This window comes from Quercus lobata, chromosome 8 (genome assembly GCF_001633185.2).
Source record: "Quercus lobata isolate SW786 chromosome 8, ValleyOak3.0 Primary Assembly, whole genome shotgun sequence".
NCBI classification, from domain to species: Eukaryota; Viridiplantae; Streptophyta; class Magnoliopsida; order Fagales; family Fagaceae; genus Quercus; species Quercus lobata.
In genome coordinates this window covers 3,567,835-3,587,704 of record NC_044911.1, presented here as the reverse complement: position 1 = coordinate 3,587,704, position 19,870 = coordinate 3,567,835, and the positions used below count along the sequence as shown (strand labels likewise).

The 19,870-nt window shown below is 33.1% G+C and overlaps 1 long non-coding RNA gene and 1 pseudogene across 1 annotated transcript; both read left to right on the top strand.

Moving 5' to 3' along the window:
* The first annotated feature begins 3,839 nt into the window (after positions 1-3,839).
* LOC115955277 lies at positions 3,840-5,695 on the top strand. The gene is made up of 3 exons (XR_004084082.1): positions 3,840-4,496; positions 4,648-4,731; positions 5,118-5,695. It is a non-coding gene; the product is annotated as an uncharacterized LOC115955277 (long non-coding RNA).
* Positions 5,696-8,647: 2,952 nt separating this feature from the next.
* Positions 8,648-19,088, top strand: LOC115956121 (annotated as a pseudogene).
* The last annotated feature ends 782 nt before the right edge of the window (positions 19,089-19,870 follow it).

Below are 19,870 nucleotides of genomic sequence, written 5' to 3'. Positions count from 1 at the left end.
CATTCAATTTTTTTCCCCTCCTATTTTCGGCAATGCCATTACCACAATTACCAAAAAAAAAAATTTCCCTTATTTCAGCAATACCATTGCCACAATTCTATTCCTCTTTTTTTTTTTTTTTCCTCACATTTTTGGCAATGGCATTGCCGAAATAGGTGGAAATTTTTTCCACCTATTTCAGCAATCCCATTGCCACAATTCTATTCGCTTTTTTTTTTTCTCCTCACATTTTCGGCAATCCCATTGCCATAATTCTATTTTTTTTTTTTTAAGAAATGATAGGTACACACAATTTTTACAATATTCTTACAATAAATTTTGAGTGGCAGGTTGTTATTATTAGATTAAAAAATAATCTTAGTGTTAAAATCAAATTTGAACTAATAATAACTAATCACCTTTGATTTGTTGTGAAAGTATTATAAAAATATTGTGAACGTAACACTTTTTTTTTTAATTTCTTCCCAGATTTCGGCAACAACAATTTTTTTTCCTCCCATTTTCGACAATGACATTGCCACAGTTCTATTTAATTTTTTTCCCCTCTCATTTTCTGCAATGCCATTGCCATAATTACCAAAAAAAAATTTCTTTTTTTTCCTATTTCGGCAATGGCATTGCCGCAATTGGTTTTTTTTTTTTTTTGAGAGCACTCCACACTCAGGGCACACAGGGGCACACAAGACTCGGGCAGGGAATTTGGGCAGAGGAATTTCAGTAACAGCATTGCCGAAATTCAAAATCTTTCTCTCTCCAACTTTTCCTCTTTCTCTCTCCTACTTTTGATGAATTTCGGCAACACTGTTGCCGAAATTCTCTCTCTTTCCTCAATTCACTAATTAAGTTCGAACAGTACCTATAACGCAAATAAATTTCAAATTTAGCAATATTAAGCCAAAAGACTCTCAAAAGGAGAGTTTCTATCTTTTAATAAAATAAATAACTTCAAATAAGGATTTTACCCAGCGATGTGAAAAGGGTGGTGATGAAGTCAGAGATTCAAACCTACGTGAGTTTGATTTTCCATAGTTCACTGCCACCTTGGCCAACTTTTGTGATTAGTTGGAGAAAAAAAATCCGGATAAGTAAAAGAAATCAATAACAGTTTTTCTTAGGAAGAAGTTAAAAAGGTTTTTTAGGACGTGAGGAGTGGAATTCAAATGTGTTAGGTATTTGCAGTTGAGTTTAAATTAAATATCTCTTAAATACACTCAGTTATTTTTTTGTTTAGAGTAGTGCTTAATAAATTTTAGGGGTACTTTAGATATTGGAGAGAGAGGGTAACTAACTTTGTAGATCCTCTTAATATATAGATATGTAGAGGAGAGATAAATTATAAAACTAGTAAATAATTTTAATAAAAAAATTTACTTTAAGTTCTAATTGTTTAGAGTTTAGACTTTATCAGTGTTTATCAATTTTTATATTTTTAAATTATTTTTGTGCCTTTTGTTAATTTCTTAATATTATATGTGGTATGAGTTTAATCTTTTTTATTTGGGTTATGTTTGCCCTAGCTAGCACAATGAAATAATAAACAAAATAGTTCATTTATACCGATTTTTTCCTAGTGATAGTCTAATTAAAAAAAACCTAATGAGAAGAAGCTACTATGATTATTTATTCACTTTTATAATCTCAAAACATTTCACAACCAACGGTCACCCAAAAAATAATTCCAAATCCACAACCAACAATCACCCAAAAGCACCACAACTAATCCACAACTCACAGTTGAGAAAATCGTATATATAATAGCATATAAAAAAACCACCCTTCTAGATTCATAGCCATATCATTTTTTCTCCCTAAACTAACTCGTTTGAAATCTTTTTCAAATTAGCTCTTTTAAGTTTTACCATCAAAAACTTCTATGTTCGAATTTTGTTAAGACTAACTGAGAGCAATAGATAGTTACTTATATATGAATTTATATATATATTTTTTTTTTTTCCATCACTTACAACCAATCATATCAATTATGACCAAAATTGTGTCCATGTCAAGTATACGAAATATAATTGTTCAATTTCCATGACATGTAATGTATTGTAATGTGGCATTGCTCAATAATTCTTCGATAAAAGACCATTTGGTTCATATTTAATTTTCTTTCCTCTCACTTCACTTCATGTAATTTTCATTTTGATTATCATATTTAATTTTCTTTAAAAAATTATTTTAACACGTCAAAAAGAAAGTTTATTTATTTTAGCATAGTATTTAACATTAAACCCTATACCTCATTTCTTACTTTAACACATCCATTGTTGAAATAACATAAAATAACACCCACAATTTAAAAACAAAAAAAAAAAAAAAAAAGAAAGTAAAACCCACAATAAAAGAGAGAGGAGAGACGTATGAGAGAGAAAATAGCGATTTTTTTTTTTTTTAAGAAGCGAGAGTTAGTAGAGATGAGAGAGAAATTATTAAAAAAAATTAGCATATAGCTATAAGGCACTTCTACAACTAGTATGTTCCAAAAATAATTTAGCATTTAAAAAATCTAATGGGGCGTTTTTAGTATGCTAAATTTAATATTTAGAACATATGATGCAAATGCTCTTAACGAGTATTGGTGCTCAGCATGGTCAAGTTTTCTCTTTTCTCTTTTTTTTTTTTTTTTTTTTAATAATTAAATGATTCAGCCTAGTCAAGTCAAGTCAAGTAGATTAGTTAAAAAATAATAAATAAATAAAACTAAAAGTTAAAGTGAAACCGTAGGTGGGTGTGCCCAAGGAAAGGGGCAGGAAGGAAGAGTGACAAATAAAAAATTTAAAGCAATCCGCGTGACTGTAAAAAGAAGGCACTGCTTTTTATCGTGAACTTGTTGAGAAATATCATAAAAACTAGTAGGATTATCATGTTAAATGCATGACTTGATGAAGATTAATAATTTAAATTTAAATTATTAAATAAATAGTAATAATTAGTGTCTAAGCATGTGCTCACAAGTGTGCTTAGATGCTTCTCTTTTTTCTTTCTAAAGGTAAATAATTTTCATTCATTATAAGTCAGGATTGTTGCATCTTTTAATCACAAAAATATCTAAAGATGTTATGAGATTTATGCGTTTATGGGTGAAAAAAATTTTAAGTATATAATCTCATCACACGTCTAGGTATTTTTGTGATTGAAAAATGGAACAACCCCGAAATATGATTAATGAAAATTATTAACTTTAGAAAAAATAAAAAATAGAAAAGCTTTTAAGCACGCGCTTCGTGCTTAGAGACTAGTATATAGTAATAGATGTCTAAATATTACAGAAATCATTTTTAATACCAATATAACTACAAAAATGGTTTCCATTACATTATGTAAAACTAAAATTCCAAAATTTTTGAAAATATCTTTATACTATATAAAAATATTTAATATTTTAATAATTAGCCCTCAAAAATGGAACTTGGCCCCCCCCAAATATTTGAGTTTGTCCAATAATGTTCTCAAAAAAATATTTGAGTTAGTTATAGAGAACGTATTGTTTCTCAAAGTAATTTTTTTATTGTAAAATGTGTTATCATCTCTTATAAAGTTTTAGATCATTCATGTCTTTGAACACTTCATTAGTTTAATTAAAAAAAAATTATTTGCAATGATAGAAAATTTGGTAACTTATATTGAAAATGAAAATTGTAAGGCTTTCACTGTGGAAAATGGTGAAAGATGTAAGGATTTTTTTTGTTGAAATTATGGTGAGAGATAATTTAATTCTATGAAACATTTAATTTTAAGGATTTCACTAAGAAAGATTCTAACTTTTGTGTATGTATAAATGTATGTGTTTATGTATATGTGCGAAAATTTGTATAGACTAAAATTAAAAACACAAATCGATCCCAAACAAAAATTTCTGGTCGTGCCCCCAATTGCATTTGCTTGCCAAAGCATGAGAAGAGTAGTACTAAATAGCACATGAAAAAAGGCTAACGGAGCAGCTGTAGAATTGTAAAATTATAGATTACTTGTGGCAACTGGCAAAGTGTTATGTGGGTTGAAGGATCACTATTATATATTGCTAGTGGTATACGTTGAACGTAAATTTTGGTCTAAACTCTAAAGCAATAAAATCTATCGTTTCTCATAATAATAATAAAATCTTTACTGGCTCAATGTGATTCGCACTATAGCTAGTTCTTCTAAGATCATATATTATTTAAATACCAAGTCAGTCAATTTTGAATAAAATTAGTACAGCATAGTCAAGTTTTCTTTTTGTTTTTTCTTGTGAAGAATGGTGAATGGCTGCCTGCAGCAACTCCTGAAAGGTTAAAGGGTTCCTATGTTTTTGTATGTTGTCATAGGTCACGGGATCGACGTTGTGGAGTTTGTGGACCTGCCTTGATTAGTAGAATCAAAGGAGAGATAGAATTACATGGTCTTCAAAGTACAGTTTCTGTTAGCCCATGCTCACACCTTGGGGAGCATAAGTATGCAGGAAATGTTATCGTATTTGGATCAAAAATCAATGGACAAGTCACCGGGCACTGGTAAGGGGATGTCAGTTGATTGATTTAATTTTATGCATACAAGTTTTTCATACCATGTGATTTAGCAGGTAAAGTTTTTCATCCTTCCCAAAAATACACTGATCAGTTTATTGATAATGAAGCCCTCTTTTTTTATTTTTCAAATCTACAGGTATAGATATGTCACTCCAGAGGATGTACCCGTATTGCTTGAGCAACATATTTTGAAAGGAGAAATTGTAGATTGGCTGTGGAGGTAATATTCTCATATCTTCGTCTTTTGTGTGTGCACGTGTAAACTGTGAACTGTAAACTGTAAGATCTCTTTCTAGCTAGGTGGTTTGCATCTACATCAGAGCTATATCCACTTTTGATATCAGTTTTAGCTGTATGATAGGAGCATACATGAATTTTTTTTTTTTTTTAGTCATGAAGCTGGGAGGTAAGAATGAAAATAGTGTAATGGAAAATTGTGCTTCAACTGACCTAGGATCTAGAGAAGATATAAATGAGTTTATCCACCCTCATTTTTTGTTGCTGCATTGCAGTGTCAAACATTTGCTGGTCCATATGTTGTCTCCAAGCATGATTGAATTCAAATTGTTGACTAGGCTTTACTGAAACATTTGATGGTGCGTTCAGGGGTGAGATGGGATTCTCGGAAGAGGAACAGAAGAAATCCCAAGAAATAAGGATCAAGTTAAATTGCAAGACAGATGTTGGGAAAAACGCTAAAGAACTGTGCAAACGCATAAGAGTGAGGACACTGCTGCTTGTCGATCTCGACTTGAGGTAAAGGGATGTTGCCAGGGAAATGGAAACTCATACTGCTGCCAAAACCCTGTGTTTCCTGAAAAGCTAGAGAATCTAGATGCCAATGTGGGTGCAACAAAGGTGATTTCTGATAAAAATAGCAGCAAGGAACTAAACTTTGGGATCAAAAGCCTACTTTAGCACGCCCCAGCCTATGAATCATGATTTTAGTCCCCTGAAACTATGCTATTCTTGATTGAAATACATTCTTTCCTTTGGTAATAGATTGACTTTGTAACTATTTTTTCTTAAGTTAATTGATTTATCAGTTGCAAAGATGTAGGCAAAACCAAAAGGTTTCACATCACATCTGGAAGACTGGAACTAATAAGGAGTCCTACTCTGATAATTTGAAGTATATATATAAGGAAGTGGCATCCCAGTCTTTGAGTGGACTATTTTACTCCCTATCCATGAGACACATTAGAAACTCCATGGATTGATTGTGTGGTAGATTAAACATGAGACATTTGAGTTTACGTCAAGCTCCAAATCAATGATTCCACCCTCGAGTGTTGTCAATAGCCCTTGACTTCATATAAATCTAGTAATATTGAAAATATGACCAACAATACAAAACATTGATCACTAGTGTTTTATTCGTTTATTTATTTTGGATAAATGATAAAGTCATTAGCAAAATGCACAATGCTTTTTCCTTGAGGAGTGCTATAGCCTTAGAGGAAAAGTCCAAACACGAACAGTACTCACAAGACTTTAATGCTCATCTAAAGCTTGCATCCCTCAACTATCAGGTTTCTCATCCCCATATAACCTCTGCCACTTCAGGACTACATTTGGGAATTCTCATAACTCCTTCCTATTCGCAAAAAATGATTGCAATGTGCAATCTCAACATGGGTTCTTTCTATTGTTATATCATAGTTCACCTTATAGAAGCCTTAAGGAGGATGTAGCAATGAGCATGACATTTTTACTTAACATTGTATGCTCTCTCCTGTGTTGATAATCTAATTCTGAGCACATTGCACTGACTCTCTCTCTCTCTCTCTCTCTCTCTCTCTCTCTCTCTCTCTCTCATTTTGTTTATAAATTGTTTTATTTTGAGGTATTGTCCACTTGAAAATTTAATAAACAAGATACAATTCTCATAACTTTCTTAATTTACCCTTTAATTTATTTGAAATGCATTTTTTTTTCCATTTAAAACAAAACGCTAAACCCATTATAAGTGATGTGGCAAAAAGGACAAGATATGTCAATTAGAATTTAAAGCATGTAGTCTACTTTTAGGAAATATTGTAATAGAGAACATACAATAATAGAACATGCCGAATTCTTTAGATTGAAGAACAAGAAGAGATCAATTAATAGAAAGATTTATCCAATAAAAAATCTTAACAATTACATTCAATCACAAATTGACAATGTTAACCATTACAGTACAATAAAGTTATCACTTTTTACATAGGAACTTACCTATTACAAAGATACATATAGAAATATGATACCAAATATTATTCATTATTAGGTTTGCCTATAAGTTATTACAATAAAACCTAAACCCGTTATACACAATGTGGCAAAAAAGACAAGACATGCCTTGCTTGCATTTAAAACCTATTGTCTACTTTCATATAATATTTGGAATAGGGAAGTTATAATAATATGCCGCCACATTCTCTAAAGTTTGAGGAACAAGAAGAAATCTATTAAGAGAGGGATATATCCAAGAGATAATCTTAACTATAAAATCTAATCACAAACTACACAAAAGTTATTCCTTTCTTATGGGGACTTACCTATCACAAAGATGCACATAGCAATATAATACCAATCGTATTCATTATCAAGTTAGTTAGTAAATTATTATAACAAATCTTAAACTTGTTATATGCGATGTGTCGTAAAAGACAAGACATGACTTAACTTAATTGCATTAAGGTTCAAAACTTGTTGTCTACTTTTAGGAAATGTTGGGAATAGAGAATTTACAATAATACAGCACCACATTCTCTAAAAATTAAGGAACAAGAAGTGATATGTTAAGAGAAATATTTATTCGAGTGACAACCTTAACAATTACATCCAATCACAAACTAACAATCTTTTGTTACATCCAATCACAAACTTCGTGAAAGTTATTCCTTTTTCATGGGGACTTACTAGTCATAGAGATGCACATAGCAAAATATCATACCAATCACATTCATTATCTGGTTAGTTTGTAAGTTGTAATAAATACTAAACCTGTTATACATGATGTGGTGAAAAAAAACAGGACATATCTTGGTTGCATTAGGATTTAAAACTTGTCATCTACTTTTCCGGAATGTTTGAAATAGAGAACATATAATAATAAAACACCGCATTCTCCAAAATATGAGGAACAAAAAGAGATCTATCAGGACAAAGATTTATCTAATATACGATCTTAAAAATTACATCCAATCACAAATTGAGAATCTTAAATGTTACATCCAATTATAAACTACATGAAAGTTGTCAATTTTTTTATGGGAACTTGCCTGTCATAGAGAACTTACAATAATACAATACTGCACTCTCCAAAGGTTAAGGAATTATAAGAGATCTGTTAAAAGAAAGACTTATATGAAAAACAATCTTAATAGTTACAGCCATCACAAAATGAGAATCATATCTATTATATCCAATCATAAACTACACAAAAGTAACCCCATTTTTATGGGGACATACCTATGAGAGATCTCACGTAACTATATGATACCAATCATATCCATTATCAGCTTAAATTTTAGGTTATTATGTTGTAAATATGATACTAATCTCATTCATGATACCTGCATTTGTAAACCTTTTATATAATAATTGATAATTTGATACTACTAGCTTTAACATTTTCTAATTGAGACAATTAAAGTAAATATTATGAATGTCACCACAAACACAATACAAGCACACAAAGTTTTAGCCTAGCTAGTATGAACATTATACTACATCCAAGAACTATAGAGTAGACTAGAAAAAGAGATCCAAGAGTCAAAACAGAGACAGACAATCCCAACTCCAAGGTTCAAAAAACTCCCCCTGAATGACACGTGTCATGCTGCCCTTAAGCAATGACCAATCACAGTCTCGGAATCACTTGACAGCTACCTCACCGACCCAAACTCTCTCATCGGCAGCGCCTCCAGGAGCTTTCAGAACGAAGGGTTATTATCTGGTGGAGCCGATACTGCCGTCAGTGACGCCGAGTTCGGTTTCTCACGCCTGGACTTCAGGACGAGTCAACTCGCCGGCTCCGTCGAGTTCTACCAGCGCCACGTCTTCCTTTGCCACAAGAACCCAAGGTTTGGCCCACAAGAATCGAAGCCTCTGAATTCGATCGTGTTCCTAGGTTGGTCTCTGCTGCTGTAATGGCTAAGAAGGCTGATATGAACAAAGAGGTAGGTCACTGTTGAGTTTTTTGTGGTTCTTTTAGTTTGGATTTCGTGAATTGAAAATGGAATTTTTTGTTTGAGTTTCTAGGATTTTGTTCCAAGTGTTGATGTGGGTTCATTATAAATTTAGTGACTTGAAATGGGTTTGTGTGATTTCTTGTTTGTGAAGGGCTGATATGAGCAAAGAGGTGGATCACTTGTGAACTGAAATGGGGGTCTTGTATTTGCGAATATGGTTTCATTATAAATGTTGTGAATTGAAATGGTTTTGTGTGATTTTGTAACCCTACACGGCTTTACTCTAGTGTTTATATGGGTTCATTGTAAATTTACCCCAAAAAAAAAAAAGAAAAAAAAGAAGAAGAAATGTAAATTTAGCAAATTGAAATGGGATTTTGTGTGATTTGGGAGGCTTTTCTTCTGATTATCAATTCAGCTGCAAGCACCTTGGACCTTGGCACTTTAAGAACAATTAAGGGGCAAAATTTGCCAAATTGTAAGAAAAATTTTAGGAGATTAGCATCCAAACAAAGTTATTTGGTTATATAGTATCGAGTTTGGTAAACTCGAGTTCCAAGCAGTATGGCTCGATTGGCAATGACAAAAAAATCCAGGTTAGACGCCACACTTGGAACTCGAGTTTGAGTTGAAACACGAGTTTAACAAACTTAAGTTCCAAAAATGTGTTATATAACTAAATAACTTCACTTTTGAGTGCTATTCTCCTAAAATTTTTCTTAAAATGTGCTATTTGGCAAATTTTGCCACAATTAAGGTGTTGTTTTTATTTTAAAAAATTGCTACATCTTGATGCCACCATGACCTCTAAACCCAATTTTTATTGTATAATATATGATATGATATGATTTGTGATAGTAGAAGTTAGAGAAAAGTAATACATTAATCTCTTACTAAATGTGTTAATTAGGGTAATACTCGCTGAGTCAATAAAAATTTTCAAATTTGGATTAATTTCTTTAGTCTTTGTTACTTATCAAAAAAATTTCTTTAGCCTTTGTTGTGAAACTTACCATTTAGAATATAAACCAACCAATCCTCCATCAATTTCTCATAAAGAATAAACAACATAAGAACACCAATTGACAAGATGGAGGGCATTAAGGAATGCCATCAAGCAAAAAAGGGCAAAACATTTAAGGGAAAAGTTAACGGATGCCATAAGAACCAAGGTTTTCAGACCTGGACCATTCATTGAACTGTAAAAGAGAGAGATTCAAGGTTTTTGAGGTCGAACCGGCGTCAAACTGTGATGATGTCATAATTAATTTAATAATTATTTTAAATATATATAAAACATTAAATTAATAAAAAAATATATAAATTAACTAAAATAGTCCAAAACAAATATAGATAGTATTTTTTATAACATAACTTTCATAATACAAATAAAAATTATTAAATTCTAAAAAAACATAAATAGTTATTGAGTTTCTAAATTATTTTTAAGTCATGATAAAGCATACTTTTTTTTTTTTCCTGAAGAAGGTAGATGACAAAGCATACTTTAGTACTCAATAATTTTTATTTTATGAAACCCAATAAAATAGTTAAGAGACAAATTAGTTTATTTACTCATGGCCAAGCCCATTTGACCGTGGGTCTTTTTTTTCCCCAAGCCCATTTGAATAGTCACTGTTCACCATTTATCATGAATTAAAAAAGGAAAAAAAATCAAAAGTTAGATTTGACTTTATGCATTTATTGTTAAAGTTAAATAAATAACAAAGCCCAAGAAGAAGTTCTTGACAGCAAGCAAGCATTATATTGTGACAGCAAGTAACTGAAGTAAGCACGCAGCATTGTAGTGCTGCAATGCCAGCAAAGAAGTCTTCGGAAGCAGTGAAGAAGTGAAGAAGTCTACAACATTTTTAGTAATACTTTTACAATAAAATTATGTAAAAAATTGTTATTAGTTTTAATTTAAATCCACAATTAAAATTATTTTTTATTTACCAATATTAATTAATAACAATCTATTACTTAATATTTATTGTGAAATATTGTGAAAATACTATAGTACTATCATTTAATTGTGATTTTTTATTTTTTTTACTTTCTTTCCATTCATACGTTTCTTTTCCTTTTCTTTTGGTTTTTCTCCTCCACACATGTATCCCCATCCCCATTGAGCCACTCCTCTCAAGTCTCATCATGTGTTTATTTTTCTAGACTCTTCCTCCACTATCCACAACGTCCTCTCTGCTTTTATTTTTCTTTCTTCATCTCTAGCTCTCTCTGTCTCATTCTCTCTCTCTCTCTTATACTCTCACCCTGTCACACACATATCATCGGCGGAGAACAAAGCCGGAATTTAAAGCTTGATTCGCCCAAGAGAAGAGTTTTTAAGAGAGGGAGCTGTGTGATGTACTCTGAAGAGAGAAGAAGAAGAAACATAAAGACATGTTGTGTTTCTTTGGATATGGCAATGGTAGTGTTTATGAAGACATGATGTGCTTCCAGCAGTTGTGTTTCTTTTTCTTTTCTTTTCTATGTTTTTTTTTTTTTTGCTTAAAGGTGCAAGTTCAAAGGGAAGTAGGGAACCGTGAGAAGCAGTTTGATCACGATTCGATCACGGTTCTCAGAACCGTGAGGTTCGACTGCGGTTCGCACGGGTCCTTTTTTTTCCTATAGAACGGTTCTTGATGCTTAAAGAACCGCAAAAATGAACGGTTCGAGGTTTTTCCGGTTGGACCATACGATCCGGTCCAGGTTTCAAAACCTTGATAAGAACATTAGTTTATGAAATATTTTTAGAAACTTTTTATGAGAAAATAAAAAATAATAATAATTGATTTTTTTTTTTTAATTTTTCATATTTCCCATAAAAGTAGTATCAAAATTTTTCTAAAATAATTCATTAGCAAATACCTCAATTTCACTCGTTAACCAACTCCTTTAATGCAAATATATTATGAAGAAAAGAGATTTGACTCATTCTTGATTTCATTCCTCAGATGATATCAATAAATTATTTTCCTTGTGACATATGGAATTGACATTTCAAGAGGCACTTGATTACATTATTGCTCTTCCTATATATCATGCCAAGAAAGCTCCCAATTTCAATAAACAATGCAAGAGACAACAATTGTTTCATAACTTGCTAAGGTTGCAAGTTGTGAATTGTAATTGGAGAAACTTCACCTTCGCATAATAAGATTCACTCCCTCAATTTCTTCTAATTATTATTATTATTTTATAAGACATGTGACACTAAAAAATCAAATAAATGTCACTTGTCTCCTATCCACCTAGATATGAGAGAGGGAATTGGTCTATTCAATAAGAGGGGATCCTTTCCCCACTTTTACATGGCAGGGATGACAATTTTTTCCCACCCCGCTTAACCCGCCTTTCCTTGCTTCGCCCCACGCGGGTTTTCCCCTCCCCGCAAGGTGGTGGGGTGGGGATGGGGCAAGATTTTAGCCCCGCACTACGAGACGGGGTGGGGATGAGTTTAAACTTTTTAGACTTGCCCCGCCCGCGTTAGTAAGGGTTATAATTGTAAATCTTTCATACCCTAAAACCCTACTATTTAAACAAACATATCAATATTATCTTATTTTATTCTACCCAATTTGGTTCTCTGCCTTTATTTTGTTATGTGTTATACTATGATTTTTTTTTATGATTGTCTTGTTAAACACTTAGAGTGCGTTTGGGAAGCGCGTTTTGCGCTTCCCAAACGCACGTTTGCATTTCAAGATTTTTTTTTTTTTTTTTCAGCGAATGAACAGTAAAAGTATTGTTTATGTACTGTGCGGGAGACAAATTTTACTGTGCATATACTGTTTGTACACTGTTCATGGGACCCACAATCACTTTATTCAGAAAAAAATATTAAATATGGGTCCCACAGTACTATTTACACATTTAAAAATTATTTTGCTACAATGTTTTTCAGTTTTCAGTTTCAGTTTTTAGTTTTCAACTGTATCCAAACAGACTCTTAGATATACTATTCAATTTTTTCTAAAAATTGATTTGATTTGAGTGGATAAATTTAGTTGTAATTTCAAGTATATTTTTATTAATGAAATAGGTTTCATTAAAAAATTATACTAGTTGTAGGGCAAATTAACAAAAAGTAGAGTTTTACGGGGTGAGGAGGGGTTTCGCGGGGCCCCAAGGGACTAGGATGGGGTGAGAAAGTTTTCCCCGTCATGCAAGGCAAGGCTAGGATGGGGCATGACAAAACCATTCAGGACGGGGACGAAGACCCCATCCTTCAGCCCCACCTCGCCCCATTGCCATCCCTATCACACGGGCTTATCATTGACTCTATTTTTATTATGTCCTAATTACAATAGGTCACATTTAGCAATTGTTTAATTTTTTATCACTAAATCGATAACAGTTCACCAAAAAGCAACTAAGAGTCACATCTTTAGCAATCCCAGCTTCCATGAAGATTGGCTAAATGGACCTCCGCAACACTTTACATGGATGTCATAAGTCATAACCATTCATTAGTCCTCCAAATTCAATCTCCAACTATATCCATTTAAGTCTTTAAGCTTAATTAGCTGTCAAGTAACTAGCTCAGAATCCAATTCTCAACTGAAGATGTCAAATTTCAACTGCCCTTCGAAAATGCAATTCTTCCTCCACGTATAATATTTCTTAGTTTTCTTTACTTCTTTTTTTCCGTCTTGGTACGGTAACTGTATCCTGGATTCTGTTAAGCATGAAAATATATTGAAATGCATGCAATATTCACGAAGACTCTGAAAGTATATTCAGATTCATGAATGATTCTTAATGAAATGAATGATACTATGTAATTTAGGGGTGGTAATTCGTGTTCGCAAGTCAGGTTTGTGTCGTGTTGAGCCATGAGCGTATGGCTATATGGATTGACCCGAACCCAACTTGTTTAGTAATCGTATCAAGAATCTTCTACCCTAACACAACTTGTTTATTAAACAGGTTAACCCAACACGATATGTTTAACCCGTTTAATTAACAAGTCATGTAAAAGTCAATATAAATGACCCGTTTAATAACATGTTTTACCTAACCTGAATAATATGTTATTAATTCTCATATATTTAAAATTAAATTACAATTACAAAAATAAATATAGTAATAAACATATAACTATAACCATAAATTAAGCAATAATAACAAAAGCTAATACCTTTATAAGATAAACGGGTTAAACGAGTCAAATAGATTCACAAGTAGGGATGGCAATTTAGATCCGACCCGCAGATACCCGGTCCGGTCCAACCCTAATGGGCCGGATTTTACCCGGTCCGATAAAGAATATGGTCGAGTATGGGTTTTTAAAAAAAAACCCGAAGCGGGTCCGGGTCGGGTTCGGGTTTTATTAAAAAAACCCTAAACCCGACCCGAAACCCGACCCGGTTAAGACCCGGTTATATTATATATTAAAATTACTAGATTACCCTTCTATATATATATATATATATATATATATATATATAGTTAAACCCTAAAAATTTCATTTCTTCTCCTCAGTTCAGCCTCTCACACCTCTCACGCCTCTCATCTCCTCAGCTCTCTCAATCACTGCCTCTCATCTCTTCATCTCTCAGTGATCTCACACGCACAGCCACAAGCCGTATGTATAGCGTGATGAACATCACGAACTCATCAGAAAAAAGCTAGCAGGACTCCCGTTTCTGACAGATGGAAGTACCGATGCCAGAATAGCTAAAGATCCTCGCCGTTCCGACAGATTTAAGAAGGGAAGGAGGCTGTTTCGTCCTCGCCGTTCCCGTTTCTTTCAAGTCTCAACTCCGTTTCGTCATCGTCGTCGCTGATCTCGCAGTGTCTCCATTTTTTTTCTTTTTTCTTTTTCTTTTTTTTCTGGGTTCAGTTCGCCTCAATCATGTAAATTTGTGTTTGTATTTGTGTTTGTGTTTATGATTTCTGAAAGGGAAAAATGAAAATCATAGATCTGAAAATTTTGTGGTGAAAATGTAGATCTGAAATTTGTGTCTCTGATTTCTTTGTTTGTGTTTGTGTTTGTGTTTGTGATTGAGTTTGGATCTGTGTTTGTGTTTGGATCTGAAAATTTTTTTTTTTTTTTTTGGTTGGGTCACGAATTGGGCCCAGTCCTTTAACGGGGCCCGTGGGGCCCGGCTGAGGCGGGTCCGGGGCCCGGGAAAAAAACCCGCTTAGTTAACGGGCCGGGTCCGGGCCATGGGTCTTGGCCCGCGGGTCGGGTCCGGATATAGAAAAACCCGGCCCGAATCCGACCCGTTGCCATTCCTATTCACAAGTTAAACATGAATACAACTTATTTATTAAACGAGTTAGCTGTGTTGACCCGAATATGATCTGAACTCGTTTAGCTTCAACCTATGATCTGTTTATAAATAGGTTAGTGTGTATTAATGTTGTTTCCTTGTTTCTTCAACAGAAGACCATTCTAAATATATATTTTTTATGCTTGCAAAATTTCAAGGTGATCAAAGATTAATATCCACGTATCAATCAATTGTTTAAATTCAAATTTTTGTAGTTTAAAATAATGCATAAAAGATGAGTTCATAGATCGAATGGTAAATAATATCCAATTGACATGAAAATTGGCATGAGTGTTAAGATCATATAAAACATGTAATTCAACGGTGAGATTTTTAAAATATAAATTTTATAACAAGTTATTGGGTGATGTAATATTATTTAAAGTTACACCAGGTGTAACTCAAAGAAATGTTGGGATTAAGTTACACTTGGTATAACTTTAAGTAATGTTACACTACTAAATAACTTGTTATAAAATTTATATTTTGAGAATCCAACTATTGAATTACATGTTCTATATGTTCTTAATATGTATGTCAATTTTCATGCCAATTGGATGTTTTTTACCATTCGAACCATAAACTTATCTTTTATGCATTATTTTAAACTACAAAAATTTGAATTTAAACAATTAATCGATGACATGGATATTAATCTTTAATCGCCTTAAAATTTTGTAAGCATAGAAAATATACAAAGATAATGTAATCCAGCGATGGATTTATCAAAATTCACATCTAATTAAAAAAAATATTTTGTGGTATAACATTGTTTAGAGTTACACCAAGTGTAACTTGAACCCAACTCTCTTGAGTTCAAGTTAAACTTGGTGTAACTCTAATCAATATTATACCATCCGAAATTTTTTAATTAGATGTAAATTTTGATAAATCTACCACTAAATTACACTAGATTACATTATCTTCGTATATTCTCTATACTTGCAAAATTTAAAGATAATCAAATATCAATAGTCATGTCATCAATCAAATGCAAATTTCAGGCTTTAATTTAAAGAAGAATTTTATTTTGTTTTAATATCTCGTTTACACCCTGTAATAAAATTACAAGATTGTGTGAGACTCAAATAACAGAAGGATGGTATATGTGTGTATTTATATATATATATATATATATATATATATATATATTGTGTTGTGAGTTTGAAAGTGTGTCCAAAGGAGAATCTGAGTGAGAGAAATGTCACTTGAGAGTTGAGAAGCTTGAATCCAATACTGACGTGACTGGTCTCTCTCTCTCTCTCTCTCTCTCTCTCTCACAAACTCAAACAGAAAATAGAGTTTCACAGTTCATGATTCATCATCATTTTATGTCATGATTCATGAATGCTACATGTATGCTGGGTATGCATGCATGAAATCAACCTTATTACAGAGAAAATGTTTTGCTACAATTCATGTCAAATTCATTTCTTTTTTATTTTCCATGTTATTCTATTACATGAGAATCATAGTTACTCTTGTTTCATGATTCATCACCCTTTTTCTTTTTTTCTATGATTAATGAAAGTTGCATGTATGTTGGGTATGTACAACATCAACTTTAGTACAAAACATGTTTTTCTCTTAATTGGTGAGTATTATTATTTATTTATTTTAGTTTTGTTGTGTAATCTTTTCCGCTACATGTTTTGTTTGTTTTTAATGATGTACATACTCATTTGTGTACTATACATAATATATTGAGAAAAGTTACTTTCTTCATCACATTAGCTCATTATTTAATCTGGTACTGGTATATGCAACATTCCATGAGAAATATAGCCCTGAAATATTATTAAAGTTGACACAAAATATTGTTGAAATTCATGATAATAGGGGAACTTATTCAATGTTTATATTATTATTCAATTCTATCCCCTCTTAATAATTTCATAAAGAAATTTTTCATGAAAGATTTTATTTATTTTTCAAATCTATTGCCTTTTACTTTTAATAATGTGGTCATTCTATATAAGCAGGGGATGAAGACAATGATAGCCCAATTGAACAAGTTAGGCTTACAGTTCCTCCAACTGATGACCCAACACTGCCAGCATTGACATTTCGAACGTGGGTTCTTGGATTGATATCATGTGTTTTTCTTGCGTTTGTGAACCAATTTTTCACATACCGCCAAAATCAGCTGTCAATTTCATCAGTCTCAGCACAAATCCTTGTACTCCCACTAGGGAAGCTAATGGCTGCATATCTTCCATCAAAGCCAATTCGAGTCCCTCTCACAAACTGGTCTTTCTCCTTGAATCCAGGGCCATTCAATTTGAAGGAACATGTTTTGATCACCATTTTTGCTAGTTCTGGGGCTGGGGGAGTGTATGCATTTCATATTATTACTATAGTCAAGGCTTTCTACCACAGGAATATCTCTGGTGTAGCAGCCTTTATATTATCACTAACTACTCAGGTATATTTGGATTCTTGTTTTCAATTTTTCGGGGTCTAGGATAGATAATTGATAAGACAGCCTTACCCCACATTAGTTTTGGAGAATAGAAGCCGCTCTAATGTGAATAAAAAAAGTGCCCCGCCATCAATGTATTACACAAAATGCTTCTTAGAGTGTTATTCCTACTACATAACCGTTTTTCACATGAACTTTTCAGATGCTTGGATACGGATGGGCTGGACTGTTCAGAAAATATCTTGTTGACTCACCTTATATGTGGTGGCCTGCAAACCTGGTCCAAGTCTCTCAATTCAGGTATACCATCCTTTTTTTATACTGAGATTTCTTATTTCAGAAGAAGAATTAGTTCAATGTTTAATTGACAGGTCGGTCTTCCTTGTAATGAACCAAGTAATATGTGAAATGCAGGGCATTGCATGAAAAAGAAAAGCGACCTAAAGGAGGACATACAAGGCTACAATTCTTCTTCATGATTTTTGTAGCAAGCTTTGCTTATTACATTGTTCCAAGTTATCTTTTCCCTTCAATTTCATCTCTCTCCACTGTTTGTTGGATTTGGAAGGACTCAGTCACTGCCCAACAGATTGGTGGAGGGCTCAGTGGCCTTGGACTAGGCTCATTTGGCCTTGACTGGTCCACTGTAGCTGGCTTTTTGGGCACCGCCTTAGCCACACCTGGTTTGCCATCATCAATATTTTAGTGGGGTTTAATGTTGTTTGTCTATGTCATTATCCCGATTTCTTATTGGAGTAATGCATATGATGCCAAGAAGTTTCCTATCTTTTCTTCCAACACTTTTGATCATACTGGACAGATCTACAACATATCCAGAATTCTTAATGAAAAAGCATTTGATATTAATCTTGCAGCTTATGAAAGTTACAGCAAACTTTATCTCTAAGTGTGTTCTTTGCTATTAGCTATGGTTTCAGCTTCGCTACTCTAACAGCTTCTATTACTCATGTTGCCCTCTTTAATGGAAAGTAAGCTGCTTCTTAACATCTTCTATTCTATTCTCTTGCAAAATTTCTTTTTCGTTAAAAGGCTTCCATGATTTTCTTTATTTGGTAAAAACATTGAGCAGAACAATCTGGACACTCTGGAAACAGACAGCAAGTTCAGCAAAATATCATTATTCGGATGTGCATACAAGGTTGATGAAGAAGAACTATAAACAAGTCCCTCAGTGGTGGTTTTATACCATCTTAGTTTTAATGGTTGCTCTTGCCATGGTTGCCTGTGAATTTCAAGACCTATGGCTACATTAGCATGCTACAATAGTTGCTTCAAGTACCTACTTTGCCACAGCATGGTGGCTTCTCACAAATATAAAGGACATATGTGATACTTCATTGTTGCCCGAGGGGATTCCTTGGACATGCCCTGGGGATGATGTCTACTACAATGCTTCCATTATTTGGGGAGTCATAGGTCCACTCAGAATGTCCACAAAATATGGTGTCTACAAAGAGATGAACCGGTTCTTCCTCTCTGGCTTCTTAGCTCCTATTCCTGGCTGGTTTCTCTCATGCAAGTACCCCAACATCAAGTGGCTTAGACTTATACACATGCCTATTATCATTGGAGCTACAGCTAGCATGCCGAGCTGTGAACTATTGGGCTTCGGGAGCTGTCGGAATTTTCTTCAATTTCTATGTTTACAGAAAGTTTAAGGCATCGTGGGCTATACATACCTGTCTTATCTGCTGCTTTAGAGTCTAGATGCTGGGGTTGCCTTTTTGAGTGTTGTAATTTTCTTCACTCTTCAGTCCAAGAATATAATTGGTCCAGGGTGGTGAGGTCTGGCCAATGATGACCATTGTCCATTGGCTTCATGCCCCATAGCTCCTGGGGTTAAGATTGAGGGGTGCCCTGCCTTTTAAGATGCTTAAGGTTTATGTCTTAGGCACATGTGACGTTCAAGGTCCTCCAATGCCTGATGAAGTTGGGACTTGGGAGATGGAAGTTATAAAATTCATTAAGTTGATATATGTTTCTTCATGTTGGGATAAGACATTGTAAAGATGCAATTCTTTTTTGTAATTAAATGAGGGTTTTTTTTCCTCCAAGATTGATTTGCAATTTTGCATAATTTGAAGCGGCTTCTATATGAAAGAATAATTATTCCTTTCTAAAAGGATTGTAATACTTATATCTTAGGGAATGTAATAATTTCTAAAATTAATAAAAAAAATTTAATATACAAACTTTTCATATGCACATAACAATTATAAAAATATTTTAAAAAATGATCAAAAAATAACCCCTCTCTCTCAAATTTATAAAATATTATTTTTTTTAGGAATTCTGATGGTATAAGTAAGATATTTCCTAAATATAGATCTTAAATTTTATTCTAATATTACAATTTACAACCAAATCTATGAATAGGTTTAGTTATTTCATAACTTTCTAAGAAAAAATAAGATTTAGTTATTCCATTACAACATTTTTTATTTCTAATAATAAAGA